The 25,460-nt window shown below is 39.1% G+C and overlaps 2 long non-coding RNA genes across 2 annotated transcripts in view; both read left to right on the forward strand.

Annotated features, from left to right (window-relative positions):
• The window catches only part of LOC134476991 (uncharacterized), a 111,627-nt gene extending 96,755 nt beyond the window's left edge, over window positions 1-14,872 (forward strand). Inside the window, exons 3-5 of the long non-coding RNA XR_010048854.1 lie at window positions 3,049-3,166; window positions 3,847-3,952; window positions 14,732-14,872. This is a non-coding gene — a long non-coding RNA (uncharacterized LOC134476991). The remainder of the gene's footprint in view (window positions 1-3,048; window positions 3,167-3,846; window positions 3,953-14,731) is intronic.
• Window positions 14,873-22,420: 7,548 nt separating this feature from the next.
• Window positions 22,421-25,460, forward strand: part of LOC134476730 (uncharacterized) — a 139,901-nt gene continuing 136,861 nt past the window's right edge. The window contains exon 1 of the long non-coding RNA XR_010048536.1: window positions 22,421-22,672. This is a non-coding gene — a long non-coding RNA (uncharacterized LOC134476730). The remainder of the gene's footprint in view (window positions 22,673-25,460) is intronic.

Raw genomic sequence — 25,460 nt, forward strand, 5'->3', positions numbered from 1 at the left:
GCACAGCCGTTCTGGGCTGTAGTAACATCCTTCTAAATCAGTTATTTTTCATCTCAGTGACTGTAACTTAGAATGATTTTCTTCCCTTTCCATGGCCACAGCTGCAGCCTTTATTGACAGGTTTTATCTTTTATGATGTAGAGATGATGATGGTATGAAGTCTCCAGAAAGCAAGAAACAACAGGGAAATTAGTGGTAGGGACAGAACCTCAAAATACTCCAGGACATGTACCAGAGAAGCGGTATTTATAGCAGGATATAGAAAATGATTCCAGCCCTGCGGCCTGGGAAGCAATGGCTGTGTGACTGGAATCCAAGGCAAACTATTTGCCTGCTCTCTTGTTTGAAGCTACAAGAGGGCAAATTATTATCAGCAAGACTGCACATGCTCCATTAGATTGCCCCTGGTGTCTAGGAGAAAAATTTAAAAGTCTATTAAAAGTGTTCTGATTCAAGGTCAGGATTTGAGTTTTTTTTCTATTAATTGATGAAAATTTGCCAGGCTCTGTCAGAAACCATTTCTTTATCAGGGCTCCAAACTAAAAGAGGTGTTAACTGGTAGCTGGCTACTATTCTTAGTAATCCCCTCTCCACCTGCTGTGCTGACATGCTAATTTCTTACTCAGCATTTGAAAAATACTTTGACTGCAATTAAAAGTTTTGTGTGAGGTGTTCTACAGGGGACTGAGGTAAAAATTAGCTGCTCTCCTTCTACACATTTTATTGGAATATGTGACACTTAACTATATTGAGGAAGCAAGAATAAAGACTTGAGGTATCAGTGAATTACTTTGCACATAATTATAAACTGTGAGAGCCCGAGGACTCTTAAAAACAGTTCATTCCGAAGCCTCATTTTACTGGTGAGAATTTTGAGGATGAGAGACTGAGGTTCCAGGCTTAAAAAAAAAAAGAGAGCTGGGAAGCCAAAGACTCTTCATTGCTCCAAAGCTTGTGAGGATGTGATGGAAGCCAAAGAGTAGAACCAAGACCTGTAGCGAGTACAGTGCACACAGGGGAGGTAAGAGCCATCATGAACGCACTCGGGGACACCCCAGTGCAGGAAACCAAGTCCCTGAATGCAACAAAACACTCACAGCCACCTCTACTTATCAGTGTGGTGAACCCTGGTTTCCAGTCATGGAAATAAACAGATAACCAAGACATATTAGATCTTCATGGAAAGTCAACAATACGAGGAGAAAAAAAGATTAACCAGTCCCAGAGAAAATGGAAATGATTTCATGAATAAAGTAAACTGTAAAAAAAAGCATTCACTTTGTACCAGGCAATCTTCTAGGAATATTTTTTCATGAATTCTTTCGTTCAATCTGCAATAATTGTAAGCCATAGAAACTATTTTTAAAATAAGGGAATGAAGGAACAGAGAGGTTAAGCAATTTGTCTGAAGTCGTACACATAGAAAAACGGAGAAGATTTGAACTTTGGGGCTGTGTTCTTACCCATTTGGAGAAGGTAATTTCCATGAAGGGTAGGCAGTTGTTAGCTTTGAGACTAAAAGATACTGTAAGCTCCGTGTGGAATGATACCACAGGATCATAGTGGCACATGGTCTGGTGACAGCACAAGTGTTCAAAGAGAGACTCCTGTGAAGGACTGGGCTCACTGTGGCATTAGACTTCTCAGACATGCGGGGATTCAGAATTTACTATACCCTAATCATCTCAAAAAGAACTAATCAATCATAGCATCAAAATTAAAATAAACCTAACAAATCACACACACACACACACACACACACACACACACACACACACACACTAAACCTGAGAAGTAGGATGGGGAGCTAAGAAACCCAAAGTTTAATCCATTATTGGTGAATAATATAAAGAAAATAAATAGCCATTGAGACCTAAAGCTAAATGGAATGGCATGGGGAGGATAAGCCCTACAAAACATGGAGATTGCTTCTTATTTCTGGAGAGAATACAGAAATATAGACATGATAGATGTTTAAAAAATAAATATGCTCCTCAAAATTCAAAGACCCATTCCAAAATGGGTATCTGACATGAATACACTGTTCTCAGATGAAATACAAATGGCAAATAAATACATGAAAAAATGTTTATCATCATTACTCATTAGAGAAATGCAAATTAAAACCACACTGAGATCCCATCTCACTCCAGAAAGAATGGCCAGGACCAATAAAACTACCAACAAAAAGTGCTGGAGCGGCTGCGGGAAAAAAGGAACTCTCCTGCACTGCTGGTGAGAGTGTAGACTGGTGCAACCAATATGGAGGTCAGTCTGGAGATTAATCAAAAAGCTGGGATTGGAAGTCCCATTTGACCCAGCTATCCCACTTCTGGGCATAGTTCCAGAATAACATCATAACACAATGAAAACATCATAACACAATGACATATGTGCACCCATGTTTATAGCAGCACAATTTGTAATAGCAGATCTTGGAAACAACCTAAATGCCCATCAACTGAGGAATGAATAAAAAAGATATGGTATTTTTATACAATGGAGTACTACTCAGCTATAAAGAATGATCACATTGAGATATTTATAAATAAATGGATGCAACTCGAGACCATACTCGTAAGTGAAATAAATCAAACTCACATGTGTAAATAACATATAGTCTCCCTAGTGTAAGAAATGGTAAGAGTACACAAACATACAAAAAACACAATAATTACAGTGAAAGGATAAGGGGAAAATAATATCTCAGGGAAAACGAGGAAAAATAAAAAGAAAAAATGTCTAAAATTATGCAAACACCCTTAGGATAGCTAAGATGATTGCACTACAAACTCTATAAATTGTTGGAACAAAATAGCATTCATAGGATTGGAACAATTGTGCATATTACTGTATAGTGATCTGAGGAACTCTTGAAGATCATTATATAAAATAGCAATGCTAGTTATGCTCCTACCACTTTGTTTTGGAGGCCTACATTGTCAATGTTCTGGGCTCTTTGCTATTGTTGTTTGCATGTCTTTTTTGTTTCGTGTTTTTTTTTTCAAGAATTTGTTTTGTTTTGTTTTGTCTTTCCTTCTAATACAGAAAGAGTGTATACATGTAGAGACTCACGCATGCATGGAACTTCTAAAAAGTTTTTGAGACTTGATTATATAATACAGGATGAAATGAACAGCTACATTGAAGAAAAAGAGACACTAAGGTACCCAGTGCTGATTCCATAGCATCATGAGGTGAAATCCAGCGATACTATTATTCTTTGTTCAGAGTGATTTTAGTCTGTTTTGTGTTGTTTAATTTCAACATACATGAAGGTATGGACAGCTATTTTGAAAAGAATGAGAGACATTATGGCAGCCATTGTTGATTTCCCTATTGTCTGGTCTTGAAGATCTAAAATGCCTTCATCATCCTGTTCTGATTAGTTTAGTACTATATTGTTCAGTATGTATTCACTATGTGTGAAGATACGGACAACTATTTGGAAGAAAACAAGAGACAATATGATAGACAGTAAAGATCTCCGATTGTCTTGCTTTGAAATCTGTGTCTCTTACATTGTTATCTTATGATCTTTTTTGTTATGTTTAATTTTACCCTCTTTAAAAATAAAAAATAAATATGCTTAACCTCTTAATTATTACATAGCATGTACATATATCAAAATGTTATATGTGTCGTCTTAGAGTTTAGATCTAAACTATGTCCCTAAAGTCTTGAGTGTTTGGGAGGTGACTGGGTCATAGGGGAAACGCACTGATGAGTGCAGTAGCTGAACGGTGTAGACGGCTGGACCTGGTTAGAAAGGGCAGGTCATGGGCTGTCACTGCGAGCTGGAAAGGTGTGTTCTTGCTCTCAGCTCTTCCCTTCTCTGTTTCTCAGGAGCCGTGCCGAAAGCAACTTTCCTCTGCTTGTCCTTCCAGAATGCCATTTGTGCCTTGGAGCTGGTTGACTGTGGACCGAACTATAAGAAGTCTCCTTCCATCAGGTACTCTGTCTGAGCAACAGGAGGGCTGGCTAACATCCTATCCCACTGATATGGTCCATTTTCACATTTTTTTGTGTCAGTTAAAGAATAAACTAAGAAAATTATTATGACCCATTATTTCTAAACCATTAGAGGAACAAATGAAACAAAGAAAATTGATCAATTCAGTCAAACACAGGGAATAAAATAAAAGCAAGTTAAACTGAAGAAACAAACAGAACTGTCAAGGATGAGTATAGATAGAAAATGAACAAAAATGACACAACTAAATTCAAGTTGTTGTAGTCAGGGTATATGAGGAGAACAATTAAAATCAGGACATGGAATTTATAATATTATTTTATGATGGTCACTCAGAGTTAACACAAGGAAATACAGGAAATCTATCCACAACACTAAGACATAGAATACTCAGCCAAAGGCCTGAATCCTATAGCCATGTTCTGCATGAGTCCAGATGAAAACCCAGAACTCATGACAGTGCCTCCCATGAGTCCAACTGGAGGTCTACAGCCCACAAGAAGGACTCATGCCACTCTCTTTTACGGATCCGTGCTGGGATGGCCCAGAAGTCAGCGGTGGAAGCTAGAAAGTCTATGACAGGCGGTGAAGGAGCTGTGCTGGTGGGATGAGGGTTCTGTGCTGGAGCTGAGAAGTCACACTCACAACAAAGACCCGGGCTATCCTGAAAAGCACCACAGCCATCCTCAGCGACATAAGGCCCCAAGCTCCTCCAACGATAAGCGCATGCCAGGAAGCCAGCATGACCAGTTTGTCCTGGAGATTAAGCAGCACACCTCTTCCCCTCCAGAGCCAGGAAACAATGCCTGATGTGAGGATCAGAGCTTCTCCAGGAGAACCAGCAGCTCAAACAGCAACACATAGGTGAACTGGGACCCCACAATGCCTCAATGCCTTCCATCTCCTTCTCCACATCTCTATTTATGCTGGTTACTTTCCTCAGGTGGAACATCCATGCTCAGCACCATGGTGATTTAATTCCATTGGCATTAAGTTGGCCACCAGTTTTTAATGTATAACACAAGTAATCCTTAATTGTTAATGCTGACTAAAGTAGAGTTAAATTCTTCTTTTGGAATGTGTACTTATAGAAAATAAAAAATCAAAATCCACAAACATCTATAACAGAGAAAGGTTGAAAAAAATAAAGACTTTTTTCCTCTAATAAATGATACTCCAATATTATGAACAAGTCTAAATTCAATATCCTTAAACATATTAAGGAATTTCATCTTAATTTTGTTAAAATAATGTACTAAAAGAGTAAAAGAGTAAATAATGATGGTGTATTTAATTTAGAAATGCAGGAATTCTCAACATTAGGAAATGTATTATAATCCCTAATAAACAGATTAGAGAAAACATCACACTTTAATATTAGTTGCATTCTCATTGATTTATAGGAATTCTTTATATATTCCGCAGATTTATCTCCTTTGATCTTTACACTGCAAGTATTTCTTCCTTTTAATAATATTTAAATTTAGAACATTATCATTTTAATTCTACAAATAGTACCAGTTATTTTATCTTCTGAGTTATTGTATTTTGCTGAAGATGGCTTTTCCTTTTGTCAGGCTTTAAAAAAGCCTCCTAATATTTTTCTTCTACTACTTTTATAATTTGTTTGGCTATGTGGTTTACAAACTGGGAACAAAGTAAATGCTGTTGATAAAATCATGGTGCATTTGTACAAAGAGATACTTAGCACAAATAACCAGAGTTACAGGAAATGATGTGGAAAGAGTTCCACGATATGCTATATGGAAAAGGCAAATCACAGAATAAAATATGATGATTATATTAATGTAAAAAGAAGTTATATAAGTTACAAATGCACAGAGACTTCCTACAAGAGGTACAAACCAATGCATGTCAAATGGTACTTGCTCCTGGGAAGGAGAATTACACTTTTGCTCTGAATATTTGGAACTATTTGAATCAAGAAGATATTGCTAGGGTAAAGCATGAAAAAGAGAGAAATGCAGGGAGCATACTGCAGGAATCACATTCTCCCTCTTTTCAGTCATCAGATTTGGCGAAACTGCTATTGTCGGACTACAGACCTGGGCCACCAGAGAGAGGGCAGCTCTGGCCCCACTGCTGCTAGAACCCTGGAACTCTGGGTCACCTGAGGGTGGGCATCAGCAAGGACCTGATCACCAGTCAGATGATGAGACAGATCTGGGTTCCTGTCTTGATTCCACTTTTTGAATGTGTTGTTCTGTTGTAGAAGAGGGACAATTCTTAGCTTGTTGGGCGTAGGCAGGATACATGTTAATTATTTCCTGGTTACTTTCTTTGATTTGGAATCATAAAATGAAGGCTGCTGAGGTTCTTTATGAATATAATATGTTATAGCCCTTTTGGAGCAAAGAAATTTGGAGTGCTTTTGCAGTCATTTTCTTCAGGCATAGGAAGAACATTTACAATGATAGCTTGGCTCTGTGGCCTGCTAGATTAGATTAGTTATGTGCCATGGATTAAAATGGATTTTAATTATCGGCTCAAATAAGATCCTGGTGAGACTCATCCAAGTTAATGTTAAGGCTTTATTTTTTTGTAATGATTCTGATAGAAAGAGGGGAAGGCTATTCCTGAAACATGAAAAAAAGCATAAATAGCCACAGCTGGTTTAATTACAACTAGGAAGAGATCAGAGGAAAGAAAAAAGATGAGGTATATGATTCCATGATATGCTAATTAGAAAATTTCATATATGTTGGTTTGCAAAATACTACTGAATCCGTATCAGGTATTTCTGCAAAGACTTTAAAGGGGAAATTTGCACTATTTTACTTTCTCTGAAGATAGTAACTTTCCAAGCTGCACCGGTCAGAGTGAAAATGTGAGTCTGCAGGCACAGTGATTGAAGGGAAAATGCTGATTAAGGGCTCCACAGGAAGGGGCCATGTGCTGAATTGTCATAGGAAGGTGGCAGAGATTCAACTCATGGGTCGTTGGCTTTGGTGACTATCATTAGCAGGTGACAGGGCTGTGGTGGAGGGAAAAGAAGAGTCACCTTGTCACATTCCACAGTATTTGCTTATTCCTCCAGTTTAATCCTCAGTATTGTTTTCTGCTGGAGTTGTTTGCAAGTTTGTCATTCTAATTAAGATTTTAAGCTGTGTGAATTCATAAAGTAGACATACTTTCATGTGTTCACCCTACAAACTTAGCATAATGCTTTCATAATGAATGCTAGTTGAATTGGATTTTCAAATATCTAGTCACCTTGATTTCTTCCAAACTTACAGTTTAAATATTTGGGAGAAGCACAGGCTGAAACGTGATGTGGGCTCTTGTGGAAACTGACCTTCATTAGATCTTAAAAGTGATGTTTAGCGCTTGGCAGAATTACTTGCATGTGTTCTTTGTTAGGAACCACAAATTAGAGAGTGGTGCCCAAGCCAATCTGAGAGGAATCAAATGATTTAGAAAACATTTCAAAGGTAGCTGACTTTAATTTTGAGCACCTCTTGGTATCAGTAAGTCTTTCCGTCTAACTCCAGGCCCACATGGTGCATCTTAATCTTCCTTAACCCACCTGCCCTTTTCTCATGGGCAAGATGGATTTTAGTCACTATACTATGCTATGTAGAAGAACCATTTAAGCTCTTTACAGTGAAGCACTTGGTAAGGCTCAGGTCTCCTCACTTATTGGTCTGTTTTTCCCATTAACTGGCGAGCTGCAGAGTCAGAGCCATCCACGCAGATTATGTTTTGAAGTCTGGTCATCAGTCAGAGTCTGATCAATTTCTTTAGCTGTGATACTAGTCCAGAGGCAGAGTGATTCAGTTTGGTGGAAAATGTTAACTACCTCCTTCATTTGGACAGATTGATGGTGGCTGAACAGAAGGCTTTTCTTCTGGCCCAAGATTAATGGAAATTTCATTTCAGATGCTCCCACGAAAGGCATAAGCATTGCTAGGCTCATATAAGGAGTGAACAGATCAGGTTTCTTCTTTTTTAGCTGTTCTTAACGGCTTTTTCAGGATCTTGGTTTCCTCATGCTCACAGCGAGCAAGAACTGGTGACAAGACTCTGGCTTTGAATTGGGGGAAGGGAGTGAAGGCTGCTCCCATTCCCTCCCCGTCAATGCATTAATAAGCAGCTCAGAAAATAACATGTCAACTCAGATTTCCTCTCCCTGCAGTAAATACCATTTCACAGGACTTCGGAGGTGCTCACAACTGCTGTGCATTATTTGTGATGGTCTCTATTTCCCTCCCCAGATCCATTTCCTCTTTCTTTTCCTAAGCCCAACTCAAAATGTATTCTGCCTGCCTGAGTATATTTCTTCTAAAGGAGAAATCAAACCTTTGTCCTGTGTTTCAGCTCTGAAATGCTTGTGCTTGATGTAGCCTTTGGGACTGATTTCATTTAAAAGTTGGTACAACACAATGAAAACGACCTTCACTCCAATGTTTTAAACAGAAAGTCACCTAATTGCTAAATTATCTTCTATTATTAAGTAGCTACTTAAATGTCAATCTGGGTAAATTTCAGTGGCCTCCCACTTGTGCTGAAATCAGAAGTATTAAAAGGGATGAATATTACTTCAATCAAAAATAAAGCTTGAAATATGACTTGAGGTCATGGCATAATAATCATAATTTTAATTTAGTAGACAATTATGAATAAGACACTTATTACCTTTGTGCTTTATCTCATTTAACTTCACCGGCAATCTGAAGAGGCAAGTGCTACTATCATTAATACTATTTTTTTAGTTGAAGTGGTTCTAGATTATAGAATTAAACAATCCAAGGTTACCTGTCCTGAAAACAAAGAAAATGAAGCTTGATCCAGCTGCAGATGAATACACTAAGCAACTACGTTATGTTTCTAGATTGGTTATATGGTAGAATCCCATTCTGCTTGTTTGTTAATTGGTTGATACTAGCTTCTGGAACACTATTTTCTTAAAAGATGTGATTGGCAACAGAACATCCTCGTTTTAATATTGTTTTTATTGAGATTCTAGAATCTTAGAAAATACATATATCTCAGTTGATTGGTAAGTGCTCATTTTAGCAGAAAAGAACTTTTGTCACTTCATGAAACAATAGGCATTTAAGATTGACCTCGAAGAATGGGCAGAGTTTGGACTAAGTAAAAAGAGTGATGATAGGGAACTGAAATATTTGCTGTTCTGGTGCGCAGTTGAGGTGACCTCATCCTCCTCGATACAATCTTTGAAGACACAAAGTCACTTTCTTTTTCAATGGCTGGAGAGCATTTTTCATTTAACTACTGAAACAGATTTACTGTGATTTTTGTGTGTAACCCTTTCCATTGTTGTGCTTTTTTGCAGCATGTGGTAGACAGTGACTAAAGTTTGGCTTTTCAGCATTTGAACACTCTCCTCTTTAGAAGCTCTTTTGCATTGTGTAGGTCTTTGTGAGAAAGAAAACCAATAGATTTCAGTAAAAGAAGGGGACAACATTCTGTTTCCATGTTCCTTACTGCTTGGGTAAACTGGACGGGGCCAGGCAGATGTTCCAAGAAAGTCCATGGGAATTTCTAGCAGTAGTACTATAGGAGGAGAGACCAACCCTAGAGGCCTCTTAGACATCTAGTGCAGGCTTGACCAGGTTCTGGGCAGCCAGGGTTCCTCTGCTTTGCCTGTGTCCTAAGAGTGTTTTTCAGACATCACAGAACCCTTGTGATCTCCTGCTACCCAGTCCTTCATAATATATTGTATTAGCCTAATACAATATATTCTGTATTAGAAACAGAACCAATAAGAAGCACACACGTATTTGTTTATTATAAGAGAATGGTTCAGTTGACCATGAAAGCTGGGGAGCTTCACCATCTCCCACCTGTGAGTTGAAAATGGAGCACAGCCAGTGGCATCGGTAGAGAGATGATAGTATAGAGGCCACTCAAGGGCAGAAAACAATGTTCTAGACAAAGCAGATGGAATTTTCTCCTCTGCATTTGTTCTTTTGTTCTGTTCCAGCCCCAGGAACCTGGATGGTGCCTGCACTTCTTGGGGAAGACAATCTGCTCTCTGTCAAATGCTGATATCATCCAGTACATACCCAGAAATATTCTGTAGTTTACATATGTGGGTACCCCATGATCCAATCAAGCTGAAACATAAAAATTCACCATCATATATTTATTCCCACCAAATAAGCCACAATTGGTTTCTAATACATGCAATTCCCTTTAGGAAATGCGCTAGATTTTAAATACATAATAGAATTAGAAAAGTGAATATTAATTACAGTATAGCAACTTATGAGACAGAAAAATTACCTATAATCATACAGCTGAATACAATTAGTAACACGTTGGAAGTTCTTAAAAATTTCTTTAACTGGTACATGTTTCCATAGTTATTTTCACATCCCATCCAGCTTTAAGCAGATTCCCAATGTGACTATAACTCTTCTTGGGACTGCGATTGACCATGACGTCCGGAGGGCTCTGAGGAAAATGGATTCCATCATGGAGAGCCAGGACCAGATGTGTTCTTGGCCACTGCAGCCCCATTTAGCATTTTGTTCTGCTAAATATCAGTGCACTTTCAGAAAAATCCTGTGAGTAGATGCAATTGCATGTAGAAAATTTCTCATGTTGTACAAAGATGAAGCATAAGGCCCTGAGTTTCAAAGTAGAAGTTTGTGGTGAAAGTTGTTTTGTGATTTGCTCTGATGTTCATATTCAAATTGTTCCTGTCTGAATTAAATGATGGAGATGTAAAGCCCAGTTCCACCCAATATGGGAAGATAAGGATATGTGTGGCAGAGTCCTTGCTTTCGAAGGTCTTACAGTCAAGCTGGTTTGTCAGACAACTGGGGACATTTTATGAGAGCAGCAGCATGAGGACCAGGAAAGTTGGGGATGGTGAGGGCTGTGTGTCACCTGACTCTCAGGATGCTTCTTGGACATGATAATACTTCAGATTTGTTCAGAAGAACAGGCAAGATTGGCCAAACGCAAGTAAATAGGGAAAGTGATTTGAGGGTCCGTGTGAGCTAGGTGGGGTGGCAGAACTGGGCTGCTCCCATGGTGGCGGGCACCTTCCCTAGCTGGTGGAGCTGTGTAATAATGAGAAATTGTATCAGCAGTTCTCAAACTTACAGTCCCCTCAACCCTTTATGCTTGTAAAAATTATTGAGCATATCAATAATTTTCTGTTTATATGGGTAATTTCTGTTCATATTTACTGGATTAGAAATTTAAAGATTAATATTTTTTATAAAAATGTGCTCCAAATAAAATTTTTAGTGACACAGTTGGTAATGGTGTTGAGAATCTTTTTTTTTTTTTTTTAACTTTTAAGTTTTTTTTTTTTTTTTTTTTTTGCTTTTAGTACTAGGGATCGAACTTGCAACCTAGCCCTTGCCAGGTAGGCACTTATGCCACTGAGCTAAACTCCTGGCCTGGAAATCTTAACTGATTAAAACAGATGGATTCTCATATCTATGGCTGCATTTACTGGAAAGCTATTCCCGAAGAACACAATTCACTTCTTCTCAATTGGGCATTTGTGAGTTGGCAGGGGAAGGTGGGCAGGGAGTGGGGCAGATTTTCTCAACTGGTTAAAAATCTGCTGCTAATGTCTTACAGGATTGGAGTGGTGACCTTACTGTCCCTAGATCCTGCATGCACACAGTCCCCCAGCCTGCCTGGCTTGCTGGTGCTCTGAAAAGCTCTGAGTGAGATCCAGAGAGGGAAGATGTCTTCCCAAGAGGTGCAGGCAGTGGGGAAGAGGCACAAAAAGAGCTCTCTTCCTCGGTCACAGAATGCAGCCACCTAGAAGAGACAATTAACCAGGAACAATGCTCACGTTGATTACACCTCCTCACCCTTGTGTTTTCTGCCAGCTCCCTGAAACCTTCCGTTTCAGAAAACCCATAATTTATGGAATTCCTTTGAAGAAGCCCCTGTGAATAATGCATATCTCTGTCTCCTGTCCATCAAATGATTTTGTCATTCCAAGTGGGTCTGACCAACATGAATAGTTGGAATCGACTCCTGCTGGACTTGAAGGAGGGTTGCCCCTCTGTTCATAATTACCTGATGGAAAGAGCTTTGCCCTGAGTCCACAAAAGGCTTTGGCTTGACACGCTGCCTTACCTTAACCATATGCCACAGTGCAGACTAAAATAATGGTGCCTTTTGAAGTGATGGGAATTATATTCATTTCCGCACAAGATACGTAGATTCAGTACAACATATTCATTTTTCAAAGGCCATTGAGTAGCAAGGAACACACACCTGATCTTTAGGTGGGTGGTGCTGTCAGGGCCAAATGAGTGAGTTGAGGCCAATTAGCAGGTTGTGCCCGGGACTGACCTCCCATGGGTCCCGGGGCCATCCCACTGCTGCCACCAAGGATCACGCTGCTAGAACCTTGGCCTCTAACCCTTGTCCTAATTTAGGGAGGTGAAGCTTAAAAGTGGAGCTATTTTTACCTTTGGGCACAATGACAGCCAGCACCACAGGGAGAAGGAGAGTGCTGGGCAGCAGAGCAGTGCAGGCTGTGAGCGCTGTCTTTGTTTTCTGTCCCAGTGCCTGGGCCACAGAGAGTGCAGACATCCCCTCTGTGTCCCCCCTCCTCCATACTCCTGCCCAGGTACAGCCCACAGGAGCCGTGTCCAAATGGTGCAAGGTGCTTCTCTGACCACCCTGCCATCTGCCCTGGCATCCATTCTACTAACACCTGGGGACAAAGAAGTCATGAGAAATAATGAGACTGGGCACAGTTCTTGCTTAGTAGGGAAGGGCTGGCTCCAAACTGGCACTCTGTCGTCTACTTGTATTTCCCTGAACACAAGAGCTAGCTTTAAACTAATCAACCTTGAAAGCCAGAGATCAAAAATGCCGCCCTCAGTCAGCCTGTCCTTGTCTCACCTGCCTTACGGAGTAGCCACTGAGCAAGGAACAGTTATGACAAGTAAGGAAGGACAGGCTGATTGAGGCTGGCATTTTTGATCTCTACTTTTGAAGGCTGATTATTTTTCACCTAGGTCTTATTTTTGGGCAGAGGGGGGGACCAAAGCAGTGGGCATCCCTTGTTTAGGAAAGAGGTTTGATTGCACCTTTTTGTAGGAGCCTGAGTTTCTTGGGAGAGTGGGAAGTTGGGGGGCGTGCCGCCTCTTAACAGGCTGGCTTCCAGGACTGCTTTTTTGCAGAGTGGATTGAGGCATAGAGAGGCAGGCAGGGGCCAGGAGACAGTGGGCAGGGGCAGGGAAAATGAAGCAGAGGGGAGCGTCAGGTGTTTTGTTCTACTTTTGATTTTTCCAGAAGCATCCAGAAAGGCCACACAGGGAAGACAAAGAAAACAATAAGCACAATAGACAAGGTTGAAGCTGACTACCAATAATCAGGTAGTTTTGAAAATGCAAATATACAGTGATCAGAACTTAGATTTAGTGGACAGGCAGGGCTGTTAGCTGGGAGCCAAGCAATAAGACATCAGCAAATGTGGAAGCCTGGCTGAGCCGTACTGCGGAGTCTGGGAGGGGGGACCATATCCTGGGAAGGCTGGGCTCACCTTTTCACCCTCCAGGAAGAAGGTCCAGTCCTTTCATCTGCACTGGATTTTAATGCACTTTCTTTTCCTTTCCTCAGTTGACAAATGGGAGACCAAATATTTCTTAGATCTCACTGTTGTCATAAGGATCCAATATACTATATAAATAACAGCTTTATTGTAAGCACTAAAATGCTATTGAATAAATAAATCCTTTTTGCAAAAGAGCAAAAGGATAATCAGAGGAAGGATAGGAGGGCTTGCAGTGGCAGGCCATGAAGGTCCTTGCTGTTCTGGTGGGTTCTTGAAAGTGCTACCAGCTCCACGGCCCGTGTTCCAGTCCAGTTCTGGTCCACAACCTTATGATGGATTCTAAAGTTTTGGTCTCCACTTACTCCTCTGGTAGATCCCTGTAACTCTGTGGCATTTTTCAAGTTTCTTTTCTGTAAGTGGATATTGTTTCTTAAGCTTGTATTTGAAGTGATGGACAAATTCAGGCATTTATCTCTTATGATCCAGTCAGAAGCATCGTGATTTACTTCAGGGAGGGAAATTTGTTCAGCCTCTTGGGCTCTGAAGCAGAGGGACCTTGATGTTTCATAGTTTTTGACGTAATCGCTCTTTGGGAACTTTTCCTTTCTTGGCAGGAAATGGAGAGAAGTCATTCATGAAGGAGATCTTCCTGCCTTCTGGTCTGGGATTTTAAGTGTGGAATTATTTAAAAAATAAAAAAAAAAAAAGAAGAAGAAAAGAGGAAAAAAAGTTGAAGGTGGTTTGTACCAATATTGCCTTGCTTTACAGATGGAACAGTATTATTCATTTTTGCTTTTCAAGGGAAGGGTGATTGTTTAAGCATGTTAGCTGAAAAAAAATGGTAAGCGGCAGCATCTTTGTGACAGTATCTGTAGCTGTCCTGCCCAAATGCTGGATGTACGACACTGCTACATTATTCCATTTGACCAGAGCAACTGGGGAGGGTGATTCTGCTGTCAATGAGTGATGTCTTGCTAGAGTTCTGGCTTCCCATGTGGTTGACTCTGGAGGAAAGAGGATGCCGGTAGGTGACAATCTGATTGCTGGGTGCTGAGGTCACCTTATCAAGTCTGAATGCCAGTTCTTTTGAACAATTGGGTAAAAATACCAGCGTGAAGCAATCAACAAAGGAAAGCTGATGGGTTGGCAGGATCATCAGTTTATTTTCTTCAGCTGAAGCTTTGAACTCCGAGGGCTGATGAAGTACCTTCTCTTTCTTTTTCCAAAAGTATTTTCTGGAAGAAATGTCAAAGGATCCTAGTCGAAGAGGAATGTGAAGACAGGCCCTCGGTAACAGGCGAAGCTCCACAGCCTCCTGGTCCGCTGGATGTGGCAGCCCATGCTGGGAGGAGACCTTGATGTTGCTATCAGACAGGTGAGACAGGAAGTTTCTGGTGACACCAGTTAACCCTGTGTGTGCAGTGGTCTGTCTTTTTTCCCTTTTCTTTCTTTTTTTTAACTATTAGTCTGAGATGACATGAGAAGGGACTCTAGGGCATGGGAAGAGGAGATAATTACCAGATTTGAGTGGAAAGGGGAACTCTTCTATCTATCAAACTAATAGACACTGGGTATGACATGCACAGTGGGGTTACATGGTCTATATTCCAGGTAGCTGCAAACAGCCAGACATGGAGGCTAAGCTGCCTGCAGAAGTAGGGCACCCTGAGAGTTCCTGGAATTGGTGTGTGGGTGCGACCCTACTGCACAGTGGAAGTCAGGATAATCAAATCTTTAAACTGTGTCCAATTTTTCTTAAGACAAGATTGCCCAGGGCAAAACCCTACCAGTTTCTAGAGTGAGCAGCTGAGTACGTATTGAGGATCCTTGTCACTAGGGAGGGAGGCGAGACACTGAGCCTGTCACTGGTTCTGCCTGAGTGGGCTGGGGCTGTGTCAGTGTGAGGAAGGAGAAATGAGCCTATTAGCTTTGAGAAGTCCGACATGACCTGTTCCTACTAAGCTATCTTACAAATGGAGTCAAATGCTGAGTTGGGGAGAAGTTTGGCATTTGGAAGCGAGGCTGATTCTAGTGGATAATTGGATTAATTACCTATTTTATTTTAGTGCTTGAGTGTGGCTAGATATTTGTGTGTAAGTACGTAAGATTTGGGTTTTCTAGATAATATTCCTGAAGTGGAACTAGGATGATGATTATGTAAGATCCTTTAAACTCAGAGCTTCATGAACAAATTGGATCCTTTAATGGACATACAATTTGAATATTGCTGTAGTTAGCTTATGTAGCTTTTCCAACTTCTGTATTCCTAACTAGGTGCTTTCCCCATTATTTTAGAATCATGCACATATAAACTACTCTTCCATATGGATTTCACTTTTGTTTTAAGAAAATGAAAAACATTTTATTGTACAGATTAGGAAACAAACTATACTGAAAGGAAAATAAATTAATGTAAAGATTCTCGATTTGTATCATGATAGATTATTCTGTGAAAAATTTATCTCTTGGTAAGATTTCAGCTTTTTGCATTGGTTTCTGTTTTCCCTGATTTTATTTTGTGATGCTGTACTTTTGATTATCATTTCATGGTACATGGCTCTACTATTTATTTTTAGTGTTACCTAATTTAAGTGCTCCTTTTGTTATATAACGTCATCATGTCATTCTCCTGTTGAAATTCTTTTAAAAATTCTTTTTTCCTTTTAAAAAGTGAGAAATCAATTTATACATGTGACACATGAAGCAAAATAAAAGCCTCTTGATTTATTTTTCCTCATCCGTTTCTCCTTGTTTTATTGACATTCATGAGTGGATTTTCATTTTTTCTTTAAAGAATTCTCTTGCTCCAGTACAACTAACTTTTCTAATTATATCACTTTTAGAAAGTCACCTCTATTGTTCAAAAACTTTAATGACTCTCTATTACTTATCTCATTAACTCTGAACTATCTTCCTTTAAAAGCCTTCTTTAAAAACCAAGTTGTCTTTTAAATAATAATGAATGACTATGTGAGTCTTTCACACCAGTTAGGTCCGTCTCTTGACTCTCCCATAAACATAAGTAGTTTAGCACTTTCACCCATACTGTTTTTCCTTTTGGAACACGCAGGACAAAGAATTTTCTGTAGGAACCAAGGAACAACGTGGAATCTGCTGTTCACTCTGTCCTCAACCTGTCTTGAAGTCTGTTTACAGACTGTTTCTCAGACATAGAGCTCTTCAGGCAACTCTTGTCCTTCTGATCTTTTTGTCTCAATTTCAATGTGATTTATTTCCTTACGCAGCCACAAAGCCTGCATCAGTCATCATGAGTTATTCCTAGGAACGCATGCATGTGTTGTTAATGCAGCAGCACTAAACGGTTTATATCTCTTCATTGCACCTAAAACCCAGTGTTGAGTATTGACTGTGTTTGTTTCTTCTGACAAATCAATAAATACTGAATTATATCAGCCACCCTACACCAGTGTTTCTGTTCAGTTGCATTTGCTCTTCAGTTCAGTGCTAAGACAGGGAGATCAGAAGAGTGGGATATGTCAGATATGTTGAGGGTAATTAAAGTGTCATAGGCTGAATGCAACCACACCAATGGCCAATTCTAAGTGAAACAGGAAGAATTTAACCAGTTACCTTAAGTTCAGTGTTGGTTTCCATTTCTTGGCTTTTACAATAATTACTGTCTGAAAATTGGCTTTGTAAAAAATATATACAGTTAGGTTGACTTTGGTATTTACTTATATTGGGGGTCTAGGTTGTACCCCTAACTTCAGGTCGGGTGGTAAAGATGACTCACTCTCACACCAGGGAAGCCATGAGGAAGGTATGCGGAGGCTTTATTATCTTATTCCATTTCTAATTTTAGAAATAGAGAAGTTTAGCCTCATTATTAATTAAATGGGCTTTTTTTGGACTGACCTGGAAACCTAATAGTTATTTCTCATAATGTCCATAGAAACTGTTTCAACTTCCAAGTAACTAATGACTATGTCCCCTGGGTTTCAGTTAGAGAACCCTATTTGTGAATCTAGAATTGCTTATATGTGACTTTTTTTGCATGAGAAATGAATATAAATATTTGTTTTATATTTTTTACAAGTATAAATTCCTGAACATACTGTTTATAGATGGCTACTGAACTATTTTTGATTCCTTGAGAATAAAATTCATTATTTGTTAAATGAGTGAAAATTGAAATATAGAAATTGCTAATAATTGTTCTCTTTACTATTAAAATAGATGAGGACTTCACCTTCTCATACAATTTATGGATTCCAAGGGCTTGTAAGTCCCACTCATTATATAATTTCTGTTCTTTTATTGCTTCCTTTTGACTCAGTGGAATGGATGGGTTCTTTACTTCTTTCATGCTAAATCAAGATGATTATCACTGGATTTTACTTTCTTACCAGGAGGTCCAAATCTTACAAATAAAAACAATGGCTGGCATAATAAACAACTGACAATATCCTGATGTAGTCCAGGGATTCCTACCATGCTTTTCCCAACCGACCCAGGCTCTAAGCTATCTAAAGCAGCCCCCAGATATGTTTCAAGGTAGAAAATCAAGTGAAACCTTTTTAAAAATGTATTTTTTAAAGGTAGGTGCTCCATTTTTGCTTTGAGAACTAATGTATTCCACTAAATCCTGGGCCGATTCAGTGCACATTTATTCCTTTTCCCTTAAGATACTTGATTAATGATCATATGTGTGTGTATATATATATATATATATATATATATATATATATATTTTTTTTTTTTTTTTTTTTTTTTTTCCCCTACAGTGAGCCAAGGTGGCATGTGAAGCAAGGACATGCTTGTCTCAGGTTTATTGTTACCATTCTTTGAGATGGAGTGAGTGAGCGAGCATGCCAGGGTAACACTCTCATTGTGAAGCCAAAAAGGACATTTGGAGTGCCTCGGCTATGCAGCTCTCCCTGTCTTTCCTTAGTCCACGCAGTACATGTTACTTACATTTATCTCAGTGAGCAGGTACATGGACCTCACATAGCTTGATGCTTTTTTCTTCCTCTTCCACTTCTTACTTACCTCCCTCCCTCAATCTCTAGATCCCTTTTCTCCTTTTTTATTATTATTGTTATTTTTTTAGTTTGTGATATATAATGCTTATATTCATTGTGGATAGTTGGTACATGTACGTGAAATGTCTTAAATCTTTTTTCATCTCCTTCCCTTTCCCTCTCCTGCCCTCCTTTACCCTTGGTCTCTTGGTCTCTTTCCCATTTGTAAAAAATTTTACATCTTATTTCCTTTTTTTCTTTTATTTGTGCTCTGGGCTGCTCAAATGAGAGAAACCATGTGGTATATAAGCTTGTATGTCTGATTTATTTTATCTAACATGTTTTCAAAGTGTGCCCATTTTCCTACAGATGTCTCCAGTTATCCTTCTTTATCACCCAGTAGTTTTCTATTATGCATAGATACCACATTTTCTTTATCCATTTGTCTGTTGATGAACATACAGGCTGCCAAGGTTTAGCTTTCATGAACTGTGCTACTATAAACATTGAGATAGATGTTGGTCTGTAATATAGTATCTTTAGCTCTTTAGGGAAGATACATAGAAGGGGAATAGCCAGTTCAATGGAATTTCTGTTTCTGAGAAATCTCCATATTGATTTCCATAATGGTTATATAGCTTATGTGTCTACCAACTGTATGAAAGACTTTTATTTTCCACAGGCAGGATGGCATTCATTATTATTTGGTTTCTTGATACAGTAATTGCCATTTTTTCTAGTGTAAGATGCAATCTTAGTGTTGTTTTAATTTGCATTTCTCTAAGGGCCAGAGGTATTGAATGTTTTTTCACATGTTTATTCTCCATTTGCACTTCTTCATTTTAAGAAGTGTCTGTTCATTTTCCTTGCCCAGTTTTTGCCTGGGTCCTTTATTTGGGAGAGGAGATAATTTTTTCAATTCTTTATATATACTAGTTACTAGTCTTCTGTCTGAAGGATAGCTGGCAAATTTTTTTTTCCATTCTGTAGGTTATGTCTTCACTCAATTGATTGGTTCCTTTGCATTGTAGAAGTTTTTAATTTGTTATAATCCAATTTTTTGATTCTTGCTGTTATTCCTAGTGCTGCTGGAGTTCTGGAAGTCTTTGCCTATGCCTGTGTCCTCAAAAGTCTGACCTATTTTATCTTCTAGTAGATTAAGTGTTTCTATTTTAATGTTTATATCTTTGGTTCCTTCTGAATTTGGTTCAGTACATGGTGAAATACAGGAGTCCAGCTTCAGTCTTCTGTATATGCATGGCCAGTTTTTCCAGCACCATTTGCTAAAGAGAATCTTTTTTCTCCATTTCAAGATTTGTGAAAGATAGAATACCTGAACATATCTAGGATTGTTTCCCTGTTCTTTTTTTGTTTCATCAATCTTTTTGTCTTTTTTTAACCACAATTCTTTTTTTAACCACTGTACCTCTTTTTAAAAAAATCATTGTACTTTTGTAGTATAATTTGAAGTCAGATATTGTGACATGTCCTGATTTGTTCTTGTGGCCCAAGATTGCATTTGCTAATTTGGGTCTCTTTTGGCTTTATATGAATTTTAGGATTGTTTTTTCTACTTCTGTGAGGATAGTATTGGTATTTTTAGTGGGATTGCATAAGAACTATAAACAAGTTTTGAAAGTATGGCCATTTTGACAACACTGGTTCTGCTTATCAGGAACAGGATATATTACCATTTTCAATCTTTTTTTTCAGAGTACTATGGTTTTCATTGCACAGGACTTTCATCTTTTGGTTAGGTTAATTACTGGGCAGTGAAGTTTTTTTGATGCTATTGTGAATGGAATTGTTTGCCTAGTTTCCTTCTCAGTAAGCCATTATTTGTATACAGAAATGCTATTGATTTTTGAGGGCTGATTTTGTATCCTGCTACATTGCTTAGTTTGATTATTAAATCTAGGAGTTTTTAAATAGAATTTTTAGGTCTTCTATGTAGCGGTTCATGTCATCTGCAAATAATGCTTGGTTCCTCAGTTTCTGAATTTAATGTGTTTTATGATTTGGTGACGATGGCTGCATTTGTGCTTCTGAGGGGAAGATGGCTATGGTCATGTTTGTTACCCAAGGTGGTGTTCATGAAGGGAAGCAAAATTTTGCCAAGCACTTTTGTTTCTGAGTCTGATTATTTGCAGACAGAAGCATTTGTGAATTGAAGCATTATAGTAATTTGACTTTTTAAAATTTCTTTATCTTGTATGAATGACCTAGTGAATGATTTAGCTGTTAGGAATTGTGCTGCTCTACACACTGAGATGGATATTGGTCTGTAATATGATGTCTTTAGCTCTTTAGGGAAGATACATGAAAGTGGAATAGTGAATGTTTTGAGTGCAATGCTGAACCAAAGTGGTGATAATGGACATCCTTGTCTTATTCCTGATTCTACAAGGAAAGCTTTAAGTTTTTCTTCATTTAATATGATGTTAGCTGTTGGTTTGTCATAACTGGTTCTATCAGATTCAGGTAAGGTCCTTCTGAAACCTATTTTCTTCAGAATTTTTTTTAGCATAAATAGGTGTTGAATTTTGTCAAAGGATTTTTCTGCATCTATTGATATGATCATATGATTTTGGTCCTTGCTTCTGTTTACATCGTATATTACATGTATTGATTTGTGTATGTTGAACCATCCTTAAAACTCTAGGATGAAGACTCCTTGGTCATGATATATGGTCCTTTTGATGATTTCTTGCTTATATCTTCTTGAAGATTTTTCCATCTATTTTTATTCAGCAGTCTGGCCCATAGTTTTCTATTTTAATTGGATCTTTGTCTGGTTTTGGGATCAGAGTGATGCTAGAGAAATGAGTTTGCAAGAACTGCTTGCTTTTTCAATTTCACTCTAGAGTTTGAGGAGTAATAGTGTTATAATGTCCTGGAAGTCTTGTAGAATTCAGCAGGGAATACATTTTTGGGTCTCACATTTTTCCTACTCAGTAGGATTTTTGTTACTGCCTCAATTTCATTGTTTTTTATTGGATTGTTCATGGTTCTCAGCACTTGTATTCAGTGTCAAGGCCATGCACATGAGACATGTCTGTTTGTTTTATCACAGCTTCTGGATTCTTGGCCTTGACATTTACACATATGTCACCCCATAGTTTGTTAATCCCAGGCACTGCAGTGTCTGAAGTCAAGCTCAATCATCCATACTCTGATTCCTATTGTTCAGTATTAGAGTTAAATGTCAAATTGTACTCTCTAAAAAATACTTGCTTCTTTAGACATTAGCTCAGTGTCCTTTTACATTTTTAACTAATTAATTTAAATTTTGAGACAGGTTCACATTAAATTGCCTGTGCTGGCCTTTCACTTGTGATCCTCCTGCCTCAGCCTCCCAAGTAGCTAGGACTATAGGCAGGCACCACCAGGCCTGGATCAGGGACATTTTTTAATGCCATTCCCCCAGAAATAGAATTTGGTTCCCTTGCCACTAGCATCCTAAAACCTCCTAGGGGAGATCTGTTTTATAGTCTGTACCTCTACAACAATTTCTGCGTCAGTGTTCAGGCAGGACCAAATTTAGGGTGACAATTTTCCCATCTCAAAGAACTGTTCTCATTTATGGGCTGATAAGAACAAAAGCCTGAGGACACTCAGGACTCTAGCCACTAGAAAAGACAATACATGTCACAGGTAGCCCGAGGGACATCTGGAGAGGAAGTGTCACCTCTTCTGGGTTTTAAGGCAAATGGCTTGGGCTACCTCTAGCCCCGGCTGTGCATGACCCTCCTGGCCCCTGGGCCATCTCCCTGAAGACCCTGTGGATAGAGTCGCTACCCAGCCACAGGCAAGAGCAAGAGGTCAAAGTCCCCTAGGCTGAACTGCCTCTTTCTGCTTCTTACCCTAGGACTGCCTCCGGTGATAATCTGCCACTCAGCAGCATTTTGAAAAGGCATCACTGGAGAATTTAAGAAGTCACCCTGGAATATTTAATAATTTAGGGTATTATATCTAAGTCTGGGGTGCTGATATTCTTGGGAAATAGTAAATGATCGCTTAAATTAGCAATCCCAAAGAATGTACCTGGCAAGTCAGCACCTGCCCTTGACTGTATCAGTTTTGTGTTGCAGGGGAAACCAGGTTGCATTCGTACCCTCTGAATATAGAGTTTTGGGGCCATGGAGAGGAGAAAGGACTGAGCCTGACAGATGCAAGCTGTGAAGTGGGGTGAGTTCCTTTATCCTCTCTAAAAGTGATGTGAAAAGAACATTTGGTCTGAAATCAGATATTGCTCCAGTTACCTTCTGTGCCACTCAGGGCAGGTCACACCACCTGTCTTTTCTCCAGTCTCTTATATCTTTAAAACTGGGATAAGAATTATGCCCACTCAAGTAAAACAGAAGTTTAAGAACTTACTCTGTGTCAGCACTGTTCTAATGCCTCAGTGGTCATTTATTCCTTAGCCCTAACCCTCAAGCCTACAAAGTGGGTATCGTCATTGTGCCCATTTTACAGATACAAAAGCCAAAGTAGACAAGAATGAGATAGAATTAAGCTTCAGGTCCAGGCCATCTGCCTCCCATGCCACAGAATACATATTGTCTACATTTTATAGAATGCTGGTTATATCAAATTGTGTTTTTAGCTTCAATATAAAGTATTAATGTAATGAAGAAGATGAGAACATGAACACATACAAGATCCTCAGCCCACACCTTTGTCTGTATTTCACTTCTCACGGCTTCAAGACCCTGTAATCAATCATGATCCAAATATATTAAATGGAAAATTCCAGGGGTAAATAATTCCCAGATTTTAATGTACACAGTGTTCTGAGTAGTGTGACTAACTGTGGGGCAGTGCTGCTGTGTCCTGCCTGGGACTTTGGTCACTCTCTTTCCAGGGTATCTGTGCTGTACACACTTTCTGCCCATGGCTTATTTTGTAGCTGTCTTGAGTTTTGGATTGACCTTCAGATACCGCCACACTTGTGTTCAGGTGGCCCCCATTTTCCTTCACGTAGTCCTCCAATGCAAGCGCAGTGAGATTGGAAATTCAGATGGGCCAAAGAGAAACCGCAAAAATGCTTCCTGTTACAAGTGAAAAAGTGAATGTAGAGTGAGATGTTTTGAGAGAGAAAGGACATTCGTGCATCTTTTTAGTACCAAATATTATTATAATTGTTCTGTTTTATCACTAGTTGCTGTTAATCTCTTAGTGTCACCAGCTTGCACCTTGAATGCTGTCAGAGGTGTGCAGTAGTGTCTGTGGTTCCAGAATCCACACAGGTCTCAGGTGCTCTGCAGATGAAGTGGGCTGCTGGACTGTGGGCTTCGGTCTCACACTGCCTAATTGCCTTTTGGATGTTTTGTTTTTATCCGTGTTCTACTCAAATCCATGGAATAATAAACCACGGGGTAATAGCATTATAAACTTCCTAAAATGTAGAGCTGAAAAACCATAAGCAATGTGCACATTGGAGATCAAGGTTAAAATTTGGTTAACACTCGAATTGAATTTCTTTGCATCTGCCCAGGGCTGCTTGAGAGGCAACTGGGTAATTATGAAGCACAGAGATTTTTCTCTTAGTTCTGCTTCTAGTAAGCAGCTCTGGGACAGTAGGTATGGCACTTCCTCTCTGTGCCTGGGCTCCCTTTTATTTATTTATTTTTTTTAAATTTGCAGTAGTGTTGCCTTCCCAACAGGGCTATGATGAGGATGATACACACGAGAATGGGTGGTTTGCAGGGAAAATTTTTTTCTCAAAATTACCGGATAATTCATCTGAAGCAGGAGAGGGGACAGGGAAATAACAAAAATGTAGTTGGGGAAAAGAGGGAACTTTTCCTAGGAAATCATAGAAAGATCCCTGAAGGCAGTTGGGCGGGTCCTCGTCTTTTTAGGGTAGCTGGTGCTTGCGCAGGTGGACATGTTAGCTGATTGGGAAAGGAAAAGGCCACCTCCAAGTGGACATTGGGCTATCTGACTCTCAGAGCTGTGGAGGCCCGGCTCCTTGCATTTTCTGTATGTCAGCGAGTCTCTCTCAGAACAGATGTTCAGGGTCCTCTAAAATAAGCTTATATTTAATGTCAGGCACAATCTGAGCTCAGCATATTTCCAGCTCAGCAGAGTGGCTTCTGTGTACAGCTGTAAGTCACATTTTTTGCGTATGTCCGAGTGCCAAAGGTACTCCCTGAAAGACACTGCCATATTAGCTTCCTGTTGTTCCTAGTTTGGGCTTCAGGATAAAACTCTACACATGTATGTGTGGGTGGGTGGGGGATGAACAAGAAAGTCAGTGTGAAACACTGAATCACTGAAAATGTGTCTTAGCACACACACATGCACCAAACCAGAAACCAAAAACCAAACAAACAAGAACAAATCTAAATCTAGGACTAATTGTTTCCAGGACCAAAAAAAAAAAAAAAAAAAAGAAAAAAAAAAAAAGACATACATTCTCATTCAAGAAGCTTTAAACATAAATCTTGCTAAGTTTGCTGTGGTAAAATATTATGATTTTTAATTTTGAATAGCCAATAGCTGTGAAAGCCATCACATTTAAAATGAGATCTTACTTATGGCATCTGCTTTGTTAGTAAGTTAAAGCTTCAGTATTGGCCTTCATGATTCTCACAGATTCAGATTAATTTAAATTAATATAACTATATATTTACAACAGACTGTTCAGTGCTTCTGAGAATCAATTAAAAGAATTACATGCATTATGTACTCACCATGATGAATATAATTGTTATATACCCCAAACATGGACTAATAAAAAAAGTAGCCATAGGTAATATGCAAACAGATATGGCCATGTTACTGTAAAATTTTATGAAATCTGAAAAAAACAACACAAATGCGTGATGCATCTCATGAGATCCATTTTCTGAAATGCCAAGCTTTTCCTGAGTGTCTGTGTGCAGTTTGGAGCCAGGCTTGTGCTGGAGTACAACAGAAATCAGTCTGAGTCAGACTGAATGGATTGAGATCTAGTTTTTCTACTTGTTAC

The sequence above is a fragment of the Cavia porcellus genome, unplaced genomic scaffold (genome assembly GCF_034190915.1).
Source record: "Cavia porcellus strain 051 isolate PalLab524CR breed Dunkin Hartley unplaced genomic scaffold, mCavPor4.1 scaffold_7, whole genome shotgun sequence".
NCBI lineage: Eukaryota > Metazoa > Chordata > Mammalia > Rodentia > Caviidae > Cavia > Cavia porcellus.